Source organism: Ascaphus truei, chromosome 2 (assembly GCF_040206685.1).
Source record: "Ascaphus truei isolate aAscTru1 chromosome 2, aAscTru1.hap1, whole genome shotgun sequence".
NCBI classification, from domain to species: Eukaryota; Metazoa; Chordata; class Amphibia; order Anura; family Ascaphidae; genus Ascaphus; species Ascaphus truei.
Genome location: NC_134484.1, coordinates 347,062,106 through 347,077,380, shown reverse-complemented (window position 1 = coordinate 347,077,380; position 15,275 = coordinate 347,062,106). Strand labels below are relative to the sequence as shown.

Below are 15,275 nucleotides of genomic sequence, written 5' to 3'. Positions count from 1 at the left end.
TTCTTACTTAAGCTGGCAATAGTTTGATGCTCCTGTTATAAATCCATCATAATCCTGATTGTGTGCATGGTGTGTGCGTGAGCATGCGCGACTGTGCCGGTGGCTTCACGCGCGCCTCTAGCTGGAGCGATTTGTGCCCCCTCCTAGGTAGAAGCGACGGTGGGCATGTCGGAGGCGTGTTCGTGACGTCACGGAGCTGGTTTGCCCTCATTGGGCGAACCGCCCACGTGACGCGACAGAAACAAATGTTTGTTTCCTCGTGCGTCGCGCGCTTTATGGCCGGCCCCATAGAGGCACGGCACTTTGATCGCGCTGTCGAGCTCACCACGGACACACCCTAACACAATGGCCGCTTTTCAGTTTCAATTCTGTCAGTGTAACTGAAGAGCTACACTATATCCTTATATTAATAAGGTAGCATGATCTATGGTTACAGTTTGCAGCTCAAACTGCTGGGAATATTGGCAACAAATTATCACAACAGGAAAGTGTTACAAATACCTTGCAGTGCTGAGGAGGTGGGCTAAAACCTGCTATAGAAAAGCAAGGGATGCTTTAAAACGACTAAAAATGGCATTAAAGGAAAAAGCCAAGCAATATTCATTTTTTTATTTTTTTTCTATTATAAATAAACCTGTCCTGTATTAGATGATAATTAGTGCATGTTTTTTTTTTTTTATATTCAACTCTTAATGCCATTTTTAATGAGTTTTATACTGAGTATCCCTTGATTCCTATAGCAGGTTTTAGCCCACCTCCCCAGCAGTGCAAAATATTTGTAACACTTCCCTGTTGGGATAATTTGTTGCTAATATTTCTAGCAGTTTGAGCTGTAAAATATATATATATATATTTCAACAGTATAAGAGAGCAGATGGCACACAAATACAGATGTAGATAGGTGCTAGTCCCATAAGTAAGGTATAATACGAGGCTCCTTACAGGCAACCCAGAGAATCCAGGGAACACACAGCAAGGAAGAGGCAGCACACTTAGTGATGATAAAAAAATGTATTCACCAGCAGGCACAATCACTGACGTTTCGGTCCTAGGGACAGGACCTTTACAACTTGATAAAGGTCCTGTCCCTAGGACCGAAACGTCGGTGATTGTGACTGCTGTTGAATACATTTTTTTATCATCACTAAGTGTGCTGCCTCTTCCTTGCTGTGTGTTCCCTGGATTCTCTGGATCCTATGGTCTGCCTGGTAAGGAGCCTTGTATTATATATATTTTAACTTATAAACTTTCATATTTTTAAATATACTGTAGAGGGAACCTTGATATGGAGTGTCCCGCTGCTTCCATGAGTTACATATTTATAGTAGATGAGGTTGAAAAAAAGACATTATGTTCAACACATGTCACATTTAGACTACAGATACTTATCCTATATTTGTAATTACAGTATTTTGGTCCAGAGGAAGGCAAACAAACTGACAGTGAAACATCCAGTGATATCTCACAAGGGGCACTCCACACGAGCACAAGGAGCAGAGCCACAGAGGGTTTGATTACTGTCTTCATTTGCTATTCCCATTAACCTTTCATTGACTGTTGTGGACTCCTGGTGCGTCTTTGCAAGCTGCTTTCTTGCAAGCTGTGTTCAGCCTTTACTGTACCATTGCCCACAGTTTCTTGTGGTACTTGAACTACTGGCATTGACTTTAGTGGATTCTTGCTGCCCTGCTATTAGCTGTTTAGCTGTATTTAGCCTACACTGTATGTTTGCTATCTATTTTCAGGGGTGTCTGATTTGACCAGTTATAGGGGAAGGGAGGCTTAGGGAAGTACCTCTGGGACCTTTTGGACCAGGGGGAATGGGCCAGATGAAGAGCTAGTCCTTCGAAACGTCGCCCCCCTAGCATACTTGCCGTTCTCCGTTTTTTTTGTGTATATTCCTTGTGTTTCATGTTTTTTCCCCTTTTCCTTTCTCCCCCCCCCCCCACCCCTCACTTTGTGACATGCCCATTTGTGATACTGGTTTCTGCAAACATATTTGATTTATTTCTGGTTCGTTTTATTATTAAATGCTTATTCTGCATTACAACTGTTTTCATCATTTAGCTATTAGACAGTGAGTGCTGGTACATACGTAAATTTGCTTTTATATTTTGTTTGTCACCAATCTTTGTAGTCACACAAACCTTCGAAATCAAGATCAGCTTTTGCTGCCTTTTTGACTTTACGGATTATTTTAGTAACACCATTCCCATGATCCATTACAAGCGGTGATCATGGAACGTACCCCCGCCCCCCTGTTCGAAATGGGGGAGCAGCACCATCCTCACCCGCAGCAAAGATCACGAGCATGGGATAACCCCTAAAATCAATAGGACGTTGGTCCCTGATCTGATATTGATGTTTACCGAAGTAACCCCATATTTTTTTATTATTGCCAGGGGTTCCACGTTTCTCATCACACTAAGCATGCTAAGTGCTGAAGGAGGGGGTTAGTCCATCGTCACTCTGGGAAGATCAGAAGTTTGTAATTATGAGCCTAACCCAAAACATTAAGAGGGAGGAGCCCCCACCCCCACTTTATCTGGGGACTGTGTGTGCTGCATTTATTTTTTTGTAAGTCTACACACCAAAATATTAATGTGTGTGGGGGGTGAGGAGATATGTCGCACTGACAAGGGCTCCAAGACTGTTTTATTCATATGAATATATGGATAACGTTGATAGAGGGCAGAATCCCCATCAATCATGAGTGCTTCTATATTAGTGTCAGTAAAATGTATTCACGAGGTTCTTGTGAATATCTTGTTCCAAAACGGATGTTGCATATGCAATGTATTTGAACACATGTATTTTACAAGACCCCATAGGCACATTTTTATTCCCACAAATAAGAACTACACTGTGCTTATTGGCGTTGCATCAGAATTCACCCTGGCATACCTGTAGAAGCATCACAGAAATGTTTTAACTTTATCTGTTCTGGAAAGTGACAACATAGTGCCCCTTATGTGACAGTTCAAAGAGACCCATCCCAGGATTCCTCTAATTGCCCACTTTAAAAAAAAATGTGTGTGTGCATATAGTAAACAAAGAGACAGCACTCCCAATAGACAATCCAGAATGGCCTGGTGCTCGTCTCCTAATGATATGTAAATAATACGTTACCATCCAGACGAAATGCAAAGCAGAGACAGCACTCAGAAGGTAAGTTTACATAGATCTATGTGATTTTTTTGACACTATAGCTTTTTGAAAACTTACCTTCTGAGTGCTGTCTTTGCTTTGCCTTTCGTCTGGATGGTAACGTATTATTTGTGTGTGTGTGTGTGTGTGTGTGTGTGTGTATATGTATGTGTATATATATTATATAAAGCAAAAAATAACAGTGTTAGAATAGAACTAATTTATTCTGATATATATATATATATATATATATATATATAATCAAAAAATAAATAGATGATACCATTCTGTGGCTAATGAAATGCTTTTATTTGTGCGAGCTTTCGAGATACACTGATCTCTTCTTCCGGCGATGTTACAATGAATGAAGCAAGCAAAAGGTATACTTAAAAACAGGGCCTCTTGGAATGTTATCTGTGCTGGTATAACATTCCAAGCGACACTGTTTATAGTATACCTTTTGCTTGCTTCATTCATTGTAACATCGCTGGAAGAAGAGATCAGTGTATCTCGAAAGCTCGCACAAATCAAAGCATTTCGTTAGCCACAGAACGGTATCATCTATTTATTTTTTGGTTATTGAAGCTCGGCTAACACTGTACTGATACCTCTACACATATATATATTATTATTATTAGTAAAAAAAAGTGACTAAAACCCTCCACAGTAAAGAATAAAGCAACTGTTTTCCATTTTTTGACAATTTCTTCCACGCCATTTACAGGAATATTTACAGTTGATATATATATATATAGATATATATATATATAGATATATATATCTATATATATATATATCTATATATATATATATAGATATATATATATATATAAATTTTGCCCGGGGTAGCACTGTTTAGTTACTGTAATTACATGAGAAAATAGTGGTGTTTCAAAATATTATAATGGTGTTCATTTTTTTTTTTTTTTACGTGTGTGCACTAGCTTATAATGTGCACAATATTGTGGAAATTCAATGTGAGAATTGGTGCAAGTATAGTGTGACATATAATGGCAAAAATAACTATTAAAAAGTGTACTCCGAAAATGGCAAAATACTATCCAGGAAAAAGTTCAAATAGGTCCCAAACTGAAACTCAAAGAAAGTCATCACTGCGTTTCAAAAAATAAAAAGTGACTATTAAAAGTTCAAATGAAGAATCCAACTGGTGGGTAATGGAAATAATATATAGCAAGTGTGGGTCTTCAGAAAAGTATCACTAGGGTGGCTGCAGCTTCACAGTATAATGACCATATCCAAACCAGTACCTACCAAATAAGGAGAAAAGAAGCACATGCTCCCATAGTGTAATCCAGTATATAAAAGCCAATAAAAATACCCCTTGTGAGCACAGTCACATGTCTCTGGCCATTCTGCAACCTGCAACATGATGTTCCCTTACAATCTAGCAATAGAACAAACCGATTATTGGGCAGTAGTAGACAAGCAACGACATCGAAACGTATACGTCCCACATAGGGAGGGAAGAGCCAAAAGTGGCATTGAGTTCCAAACTGAGTGAGACGCCTCCTGAGACAAGCTAAGCTGGCAGATGAGTGGTTTGTTCTATAAGTGCACAGTCTATATGCTTTTACTTCTTACCTTTTTGTATATTCAAATATTGTATTGTATGTCTTTATTTATATAGTGCCAAAAGTGTACTCAGTGCTTCACAAAATACAGTTCAGGGAATTAAAATGATACATTAAGCGCAGCAAAATCAGACAATAGGAAAGGAAATACCTGCCCCGAAGAGCTTACAATCTAAGAGGTATGATGGGAGACTTACAGAGACAGAGGTGAGGGAATAAGTTCTGTGTATGGCAGTGTTTGGCCACAATGGGTGGTAGGAGTGGCTGAGTGTGGGACAGTAACCATGAGTGCAGGCTATTGGGATTCTTAACTTGTGGGGTGAGTTTTAAGGTCAGTCAGTATAAAATCAGAAGGTAAACACCATTTACTGGGGAAGAGATGGCAGGTATGTGTGGGTGAGATCAGGTGTGGATGTCTGGGTTCAGGCTTGGGGGAGATCCCCAGCAGCAGAAAGGAGTAGATAGAGGATGTGAATAGACGATTTGTGAGGGTGTTTTTTTATTGAGGAATAAATCAGTTGTTGGGAGAGAGGTGTATAAATAATGGTGCAGTGGGGAGTGGGGAAGTTGGAGAGAACAGAAACATTCACAAAGGAGTGAGGAAACAGTAAACAGAAAAAGCAATATGGAATGCATAGTGAGATGGGTAGAGTACAAAGAATCACATCATTTAGAAAGTCAAGTTCTCACAGCTGCAAAGTTGTTGTTGTTGTTGTTGTTGTGGTTGTGCATGAGCCCAGATCTTCCACTAATCTTCACCTCCAATTTCAACTCCAAAATTAACTCCAGACACTTTCAGTGACACTTTAAAATGTTTCACAGCCAAGAGAGACTGCCTTATATAGTTAAACACATTCACTTGACTAACAATTAAGGGAGGGGTCTGCCTATTCAGCTCATACCAGTAAGATGTTAATTTGATTAAAGTTCTTTCAATTGATAGATGAAAATGAGACCAGTCAAACCTGTTCGAAGAAATTAATCAGAATATTAGTCCAGATATTCAGAGTGCATCCATGAATAAAGATTAATCTCCAAATTTAACTCCAGACACTTTCAATGTTACACTTTAAAATGTTTCACAGCATGCGCTTCTTTTCTTTTCATTCAGTCCGGAAGAATTCGGTCAAAAAGAGCTTTACACAGTCTTTCTGATTTTGGGGGCTGTGTTTGCCAAACCGTACAGTATGTAAACCTGTATATATCTTGTATCAATGTACTTGGGGGACTCTGGAAAATAACATTATTTTCCCATGTTTACACTAAGTGGGTATGAGAATTTTTTTATGCAAAATCTAACATTTGTGGTCTTAATATTTTTCTCCTAAATGTAAATTGTTTTCAACAATTTTCCAGCCACAAAGTGTTGTGGAGAAAGACATACTACACATGTGTGAGTTCCTTGAGGCATGTACTTTTAGAAAATATATACTTTTGTGGCGGTATTTTTATGTTTTGGAGTAGTTTTGCCTGGTCAATAATACATTACATTCAGCCCTGTATACCTATTCATCTCTGGTATCTGTGTACTCATGGGACACGACAATAACATTTTGTATTGGTTTTTATTGAGCAATTTAATTTGTTAGAGATTTCTGATACAACAATAAGAAAAGTCGTTTAAAAAAAAAAAAAAAATGTTTGTTCAGCATATCTTGGTCACATAATAGGCAAGCCACATGAGAATGGTAGCAATGGAAAGCTCAACCTTTGCAAAAAAACAGTTCTTGGCCATGCAGGTGGCACCTACCTTGGCCTCGAAAGGTTAAAAAGGGAGTTGCTTGAGTTCTTTTAAAATGTGTTTATTAAAGTTTTGTTAACTAACAGATGTAGCAAGACTTGCTCTCCGCAGCGCAGCGGGAGAAAAGCAAACGGGCACGGCACTGGGGGACATTTGTCTGCCGCGATCATGCTGCGAGGGGTCCATGCTCCTGGATCGGACCCCCAGCGTTAATCTGTTGGCATCGTTGTGGCCGCGACAACACACCGTACGTCTTGCTACATCTGTACCTGACAAAAAAACAACAAAGATGCCCAAAGCTGCTTCCAATATGACAAAATTGCACAGTGCAATACCTATATATTCTCTTGAAAAAGGGTCATTTAGTTTAACCCTTTGGCCAAAGCGTCATAAACCTGCTGCCACTTCAAGGCATGACCGTTAGCAGGTCTTAACACTCCCTGAGTTAAAATTCGTAATTACCTTTATAATTAGGGGAAGAATGATCAAACATTGGATCTGTCGTAACCCAGCAAAATGAAACTGACCTGCCAATTTGGGGAGGGGCGAGCTTAAACCTAGGGCGGGAAGGGGCCACTGCACTCCCAAAAACAGCTGAGACCAGCTGCACATAGTTAGTAAACACACAGATACCCAACAAGCTCTGAGAAACCCCAAACATTACCACATAATAAATATATGTATATGTATATGTATATATATATATATATATATATATATATATATATATATATATATATATATATATATATATATATATATATATATATATATATATATCAAAAGGAGTGCTAGTGGGCATGGCTAAATGTATACAACAAAAAACAAACAAAGATGCCCAAAACTACTTCCAATGTGACAAAAATACACAGTGAAATACCTATATATTCTCTTGAAAAAGGGTCATTTAGTTTAACCCTTTGGCCAAAGCATCTTAAACTTGCTGCCACTTTCAAGGCATAAAGGCGTTAGCAGGTCTTAACACTCCCTGAGTTAAAATTCTTATTTACCTCTTTTTTGTTGTGTACATTTAGCCACGCCCACTAGCACTCCTTTTGACACACACACACACACACACACACACACACACACACACACACACACACACACACACACACACACACACACATATATATATGCAGTGGTTGACAAAAAAATCTACTCGCCACCTAGTACCAAACGTGTGCTGCTTGGGCCAATATTTACTCGCCCGGGGGTTAAATCCACTCGCCCGGGGCGAGCAAATGTATAGGTTTGTCGAACACTGTATATATATATATGTATGTATGTATATGTATATATATATGTATGTATGTATGTGTGGTAATGTTTCGGGTTTCTCAGAGCTTGTTGGGTGTCTGTGTGTTAATTAAATATGTGCAGCTGGTCTCAGCTGTTTTTGGGAGGGTAGTGGCCCCTCCCCACCCAAGGTTTAAGCTCGCCCCTCCCCACTTCCCAAGTTGGCAGGTCACTTCCCGTGTTTGGGGATTCTCAGAGCTTGTTGGGTATCTGTGTGTTTACATCTGTACCTGTCTGTTTTAGGAATAGATGGGTGTATTGTAAATATCTTGTGAGAAATTAAACCTTATTTAGAACGTTTGCTGTATGTGCATTGTAACGATCTTCCTGCAGTTATTTTCTTTAGACTAGAGTGAATTACCCATTTAGTATAAAGCATCCTTTCTGATGGCTACAAGACAAACTCAGCTGGCCATTTCAGGCTACATTAAATATGCCCCTAAATCTGAATTTGTCTTTTTTGCGGCTATGACAGTACTTTGTAATTTGTTTCCATTGAATTAGAGTTCATATAATGTGCTTATTATTATAATTAAAAGTGCATTCGCAAACAATTTTAACAATTAACTATGTTTTACCTTTTTATATTTCTGTCACTATATAATTTGCATTATTTTAGTCCTCTGAAACAACACTTTGTTTTTCAATATACAGTACTATAGTTTTAAATGGGTCTTCTGCGCACTGTTGAAAAGCTTTCTATAATCCTTTTTTCTTTTGCAGCGTTAAATCAGGAGACCATTTCAACTGTGCTACATATCCAATACACACGCCCCATCTGCCATCACCTGAGGAATGTCGTCTTACTTGTGATCATCAAATCTGTTTTGCAACTATAGGGTTGATCATTTTTGAAGAAGTCTGACTTCACAGTGCGAGTGAGTAAATGAAAAATCTCATATCCTTGTTTCCGCTTGAAGCAAGGACTGTTTTTTTTTTTTTTTTTTTAATATGCTTTTCCTGTTCTGTAATATGATCTAAATGTTGTTTGTGTGAATCAGATACCTTTTATTGCTGCTGGCACATTCTAAACCCCTGAGCTGTCAAAGCAGAGAAGTCATTAAACCTGCACTCCACAGGAGAAAACAAACTTGAATATGAATGTGCAAAGCTGAATGATAATATCAACTGGACGGTAGCCCTGACATGCAGCCCATGCAAGAGCTTGCCCTCTGGGCCTATTTAACACCTGGTAATGGCTCCTCTGTTGAAATGCATAGAGGACCATTGGATTGGTTTCTTGTGCCATGGGTTCCACTACATACAGTATGCTATACAGTGTTCTACAAAATGGAACAATTCACCACTGTGGTTTCGAAGAATTTTGGTTACTTTGAGTGACAAGAACAAAAGTAGAATAATCCAATATATTCCTACTAAAAAGGTATTTTAGAACTACAAGAAAGTAACTAAATAATTACAAATAAAATGACTGGAGAATTCTCTGGTTGGTGGTGTAGGAGGTGCTGTTCTTTTGATATGATGGTGGATAACAAAAAGGGTTGGTTACTGCTCATTACTGTTTACTGCTGATAAGAAATAGGGTGTTGGCAGCTGTAAAATACTGTGGCTTCTAGTAATGATTTTGGAGACCCAAAGCTAAGAAGAGGTGTATTTGTACACGGCGTTCATGTTCACAAGAGGGGAAGAGAGGCGAGAACAGACAGAATGCTACTTTTGGTTGTTGCAAGAATGACTGGAAACCACACAGGAAGCTTCATTGAGTGGATTTCTGGAATGAACTAATTAGTAATGTTACTTTGTAACAGAAGGGAAGGACAGCAGGAATGCGTTTTGAATGACCTATTGATAAACCAGTGGCCATGAAAGCTTGGAAAGAAATTGAGTCCAGCAAACCAGTATTTATTACAAATACTGTAGATTAAGTGCAGAGAGAACGGCAGGGAAATGCAATACAGGTACATTGCAATCACATTATCAATCTGGCAATGAAGAAGTGGCTCTGCAAGTTTATTCTGAAGAGGGCTCCTGAACGTAGTGCTGAAGTGGGATGTTCATGTTTTGTACTGACTTTTATTTGTTATCCTATTGTTTCATTCTCTTTAGCACAATGAACATATATTGTCAACAAACGTTCTGGCAGTTTTCTACAAAGCTTTCCCGTATGTTTTAGCAGGATTATATTCTCCCAAAGCATACAACCACTACTATATACTATATCAAATGCAATCTATCTTAACGAGTGGGATATTTGGAATGCGACATTCAAGGTGCATGTAAAGTAACTCAACTTTCATTGTTTTGGATGGCTTCATCTTCTTCGCCTGAAAGGCCTATGAGGCCAGGGGACTGTATTGTTCAACCCTAAAATGGCCAATTGATCTGTGAAATATAATGGATAAAGTGAGGTTTCTATTTTACGCTTACATCTTGTTTCTTACATCTTTGTTTCTAAGGCTGCCCCCCCACTAGCGCTGAGCGGGCGGCGGTTACTTACATATATAGATATATGTAAGTCCCAGCACACGCTACACGCGCTCGGGCGCGGGCACACACGTTCACCCGCGCTCGGCGCTTAGGTAAACAAAAAAGTCTACCCGCAATGCCTCCCCCTCCCGCCACACACGTAAATGCAGGACACCCGGCACGCATGCTTGGAGCGCTCTCCATGCTTGAGCGCGCTCAGTGCCAGCGAGGACTCAGCCTAGTTGGTGTTCATACTGTACTCATGTAAAAGCATGGCTATGTAAGTAAAATTGGAGTATAAAATATGCAATGAATATCGAAAATATTCCAAGCAATTTTTGTTTTTTGCTCAAGGTCTGTAATAATCTTATTTCAGTTTATGCATACATCTAAAAGCAGAGATCATGGCGGTACAAAATCGAATTAATGGCAGTGACACGTTTAAGAGGTTAAATAAGGGTGACTGATTTGCCCTTTTCACACATAAAAAAAATCATCTAGTATTTATAACTTTTTTTATTGTTAGTCTATAAACCTAGTAAGCTGAAATTTGTGAGGGGGTTGATGCCCCCTCGCTAGTTACTACCCCTTGTGTGATGTCACTGTATGTTCCACGAGAGCTTAGTAGCTTGCACTGGTAAAGCTCCCCTTGTCTCTTTTTTTTTGGCCCTCTGACAGGGGTTCAGATCCAGAAAGATCCATTAACTCGGGACTCATAACGTCTCTCTTCTCTTCCCGTCCCCCTCCCTCTTTCTCCCTCCCAAAAAGCACTTAACACTGTATGTGAGCTTTGACGATACCGTTGGCACGTGACATTGCTAACTTAAAGTAGCTTTACCTTATTTTTATTTAGATTCAGCTCCTAGGACTCCCTGCTTCCCGAGATACTTACATCTGTATAGTCGCCCCGTCTGGGCACAGAAAATGTCCGTTTAAAGGTCTCGCAGGCCAATAGGAAGCTGCAACGTCGTCCCTTGCGGCATGATGCGGGACCTTTAAACAAAAGTGAGATAGTGGCATCACCTTCAGACGTAGGTATCTCTGGGAGCATGGAGTCCTCTGACCTATAATAACGCAGAGTTGTGGATCTGGGCCAGGTTGAGCTAAGGGTAGAGGAAACACTTGATTAACCAGCACTCACCAATTCAGGTGCCCTTTTGAAAAGGAAACTGGTTTATTTGAAAGAAAGATGAAAAAAATAAGTTGGTTGGAGCGCAATCCCCCCCCCCCCAAAGTGGCTAAAGATTTACATTTAAGAATCCAATTAGATTTAAGTTCTTTATACAGTGTTAGGATGACCCTAGAGGGATTGCAGCTTTTATTTACACCATGCGTAGATAAAATAAGATAATCTATTATTTGTGTAATGCATAGATCAATGAGTAAATTGACTATATGTTAGTCTATTCATTGGGGATTTTGTGGTGCAGTGGGTTGGAGTAGGATTACATCACTAGTTTAACAAATACAATGACACTGTGTGCTCATTTGCATGCCATTACCCAGAATCCCTAGCTGCAGTGGGAGCACTGTATGCTATGAGATAATGGGGGAAAGCTGGGTTGCAGACCTGTCTGAGACTGTGCTCACAAGTGATCTTTTTATTTGCTGCAGAAAAATAAAATGACCAATTCTTTCCTTTTTGCTTTCCTTCTCCATAAGATAACCTACTATGCTTGTGAAGTGCCTACCAAAAATCACCTGTGATGAGGACTAATTAAATAACTATAGCATCCTCCGTTTACAGCCTAGTGTCCCAATTGCCCCTCTGAATGCTCTGGGCAGTATCTGGTGCTATTGAAGTTTTTTTTTCTTATGTCACATTTGCTTTGTCAGAGCCCATTACCGAGATAAGAGAAGAGGGATGCATCTTCACATTTAAATTGAACTCAGTGGCGTCAGCACGTCTTCCTCTAAGTGCTGCATTAATGTAGCATAAATATTGGATTACAAGTTTACTGTTAACATCTCAGGATGCCAAACAATGATTGAGTATTTATGTTACATTGGGGAATCGTGTATAAAAATGGGTTGGTCAAGATCTCTCTCCTGAACCATAAGGCTAAGGCCTGGGACATAGTACAGAAGGCCGCGCTGAGCCCCGCTGAGCAGATGCACTTACCCCCTGCATCTGTCATCAGCGCGGCTTTAGCAGCCGCTTCCGCATGCGTGCGGAGGCTCAGATATTTTGAGGAAACAGGCAAATTTAAAATTTGCCGCTCGGGAGCGGAGGAGCGGTTACGTGACCGCTCACATCCAATGGGAGCGAGGGACTAGCCCCGCCTCCCGCCACGCCTTCGTTCCGCCACCGCTCCGCCCCCAAAGCGCGCTCACTGCCTCGCCTGCCAGGACACAAAAAAGCTCCAGTTTGAGCAGGCGTGTCAGAGCAGGAGCGCGGATCAGCGCGGCCCGAGGCACCATGCCCGAGGCCTAAGTCCCCGCTGGCGCTGAGCACGCTCATGCTTGGAGAGTGCTCCAAGCATGAGCGCCAGGTGTCCTGTTGCACGGGGGGGGGGGGGCGCATTGCAGGCCAGCTGAGCACGCAGTAAGTATAGGTTTTTTGTTTTGCTAAGCGACGATCGCGGCTGAGCTTGTGTGCATGTCTATCTATATATGTAAGTCTCCTCCGCAAGCGCCGCCCGATCAGCGCTTGTGGGGACTTAGCCTAACAACCTAATGCATTGATCACCCTGAAGAGAACTTCAGAATGGTATTTGGCAAGCTCTCGGTTTTCTTGCTCATTTCATTCCCCTCTTGATGTAATGGTTGTCTTAATAATGCCAGTAAATCCTTCTTCATTTCACTGTCTGATGCGCTGTTTCTCCTCTCTTATAATGAGGTTTGTTTTCCTGTGTTATGATTTCAACTGCTGAAGCATCTGACCTGTGATCTTAAAGGGAAGGAAGTGTAACAGAGCTGCAGTCTGGTCTCTGCAGTGATGCTGTTAGCCTCGGATTTTATAGCGTCTGTGTTTTGTCCATAAATAACAAATACTAGATGTGGCACATAAATCGTGTGTACTGTATGAGTAACAACTTTTCTGCTTGTATGACTGAGGCTCTTCTGTGCACTCTGCGTACAGCAGCTGGAAGCAGTGCGGTATTTGGAGATTCAATTCCACCCCTTGTTCCTTTTTTTGGTTTGTTTTTTTTTAAATTTTTTAGTAGACTAGTTTCTGTACTTTAAACCCCAGGAAAGAGTCATTTTTATTTTCGTGCACGTTGAAAATTCTGCAATTTCACATTAAGTATGATAAAAGTAAAATGTGCACTGGCATTGTGAAGCTGCTTACAACTATATTGTTTTAGGGAGCCCGGTGCATAATGCTGCACAGTTATAGATTGGAGTGAGGTGAGCTGGCTCTCTTATTGTATCCCTTCATTAGCAGTGATCGGAGTGCCTTTACAAGTAGTGGTACTGAGCCAGATTGATAATAATAATAGTTTTTTCTTGTGTAGCACTGCTAGTGTTTTGTCTAAGGTCACCGGGATCTGAACCAGGCTCCCCTTCTTCAAGTCCGGGTCATTGTTTTCAGAGTCGGTGCCGTGACTCACTGAGCCGCTCCTTCTACACTAAAACATCTACTAAGCATTGGGGCAAAGATATATGTATACTATAGCTATATATGTGTATATGTGTAACACACACACATACTGTTTAGAATAGATGGGGAGAGTTTTATAAATATATTTATATATATATATATATATATATATATACAGTATTATTATTTTTTTAAAGGTATCACCTAATACTGAAGAACTCATTTATTCTGCTATATATATATATATACACACACACACACACACACACACACACACACACATACACACACTACTGTTTACAATAGGAGGGGGGAGTTTTAGAGATATACACATACATACACATTCCTTTTTATTTAAAAAGAGAAAACATTTTGTTGGTAGACTAGGTGTGAAAAAAAAAAGGTTGTGCTACTCTGTGTCGGAAATGCATACTTCTTAATTATTAATAAGTTGCTTCCTTGGATGCCGATAAATCCAAATCCAGTCCACTTGGGGTTAATAGAGATTGTCCAAAGCAGTATAAATAAATGCTTGGCGATGAACGACCAAAGTAGGATTTGTAGCATTGTAGAACTTGATTTCTGCACTAAAAGCACAGATATCCAAGCAAGATGTCAAGGCTGTTCTCCGTTCTATGTTCAGAGCTTGATTTCTCCCCCTAATCACTGACAAGATTCTCTCCTAAAAAAGGATCTTTTCTCTCTCCTGCGCCTAACACGCTGGCTCCTAAAAATTCTGGCAGGCTCCTAAGTATTTATATTTTCGGCCGCCCCTGCATGAGTTTCATCACACTTTGACCATGGCTCGATGGCATCAATACTGAAAACACTGCGCCATTTTGTACTTACATTGTTTCATAAAGCACCACGAATATACTTTCTCTATGATCTTGTGCAATACATTGCTGCTTTTTCTTCTACTTTTTGACAGTTTCCTGCACTATCTTGATTTCATTTCAACAGGATACATGTGGGTACTTCTGAATATATATCTTTTTTTTTCCCCATCTATGTAAGACACTTTTCTCGGTATGTTAATTCACTGGTCTGATGAACGTAACATCCGTTCCTTGAAACATTTTGGGACTTGTTGAGAGGTTGCTGCAGAGTTCTGAAGCAATGGTTGGGGTTACAAAACGCAGCAATTAACTGTTTAAGCTCTGTCTTGAGTTGCGTTGCACTCAGTGGAGATGTGATGGTATCGGGTGGCGCAGTGTACCAGTTTTTCACTATTTTCAACAACACAGCAAATATTTTCTATCACCACCAGAAAGCACATGAGTAACATTACTGTCCCTTAAGTACAGTATAGACGGTAGTTTTGGTAGGCATGTTGCTACAGCAACCGATACACAGCCTCCATGTTTAAGGTACGTAAGCGTGAAGTTGTATAGTGAACCGTGGTGTTCACAAATCCGGCGCTCAGAGGTTAATCAGGAAGCTGAACAAAATCATGTAATGTGCCATGAAGTGGGAGAGACCGGAACACGGGCTGACCTCCAGATATGAAAACCGTGAGGTGGCA

General features: G+C 40.3%; 1 protein-coding gene across 8 annotated transcripts in view; it reads left to right on the top strand.

The window, feature by feature from the left end:
- OSBPL3 (oxysterol binding protein like 3) overlaps positions 1-15,275 on the top strand; it is a 184,894-nt gene that overhangs the window by 23,155 nt on the left and 146,464 nt on the right. For 6 of the 8 annotated variants that reach the window (XM_075586797.1, XM_075586796.1, XM_075586800.1 and 3 more), the window contains exon 2: positions 8,503-8,657. The gene's annotated coding sequence lies outside the window, so the exon portion shown is untranslated. Of the gene's footprint in view, positions 1-1,408; positions 1,509-8,502; positions 8,658-9,846; positions 9,903-15,275 lie in introns of all 8 variants that reach the window. The other 2 variants (XM_075586798.1, XM_075586799.1) reach the window with 2 other exon arrangements.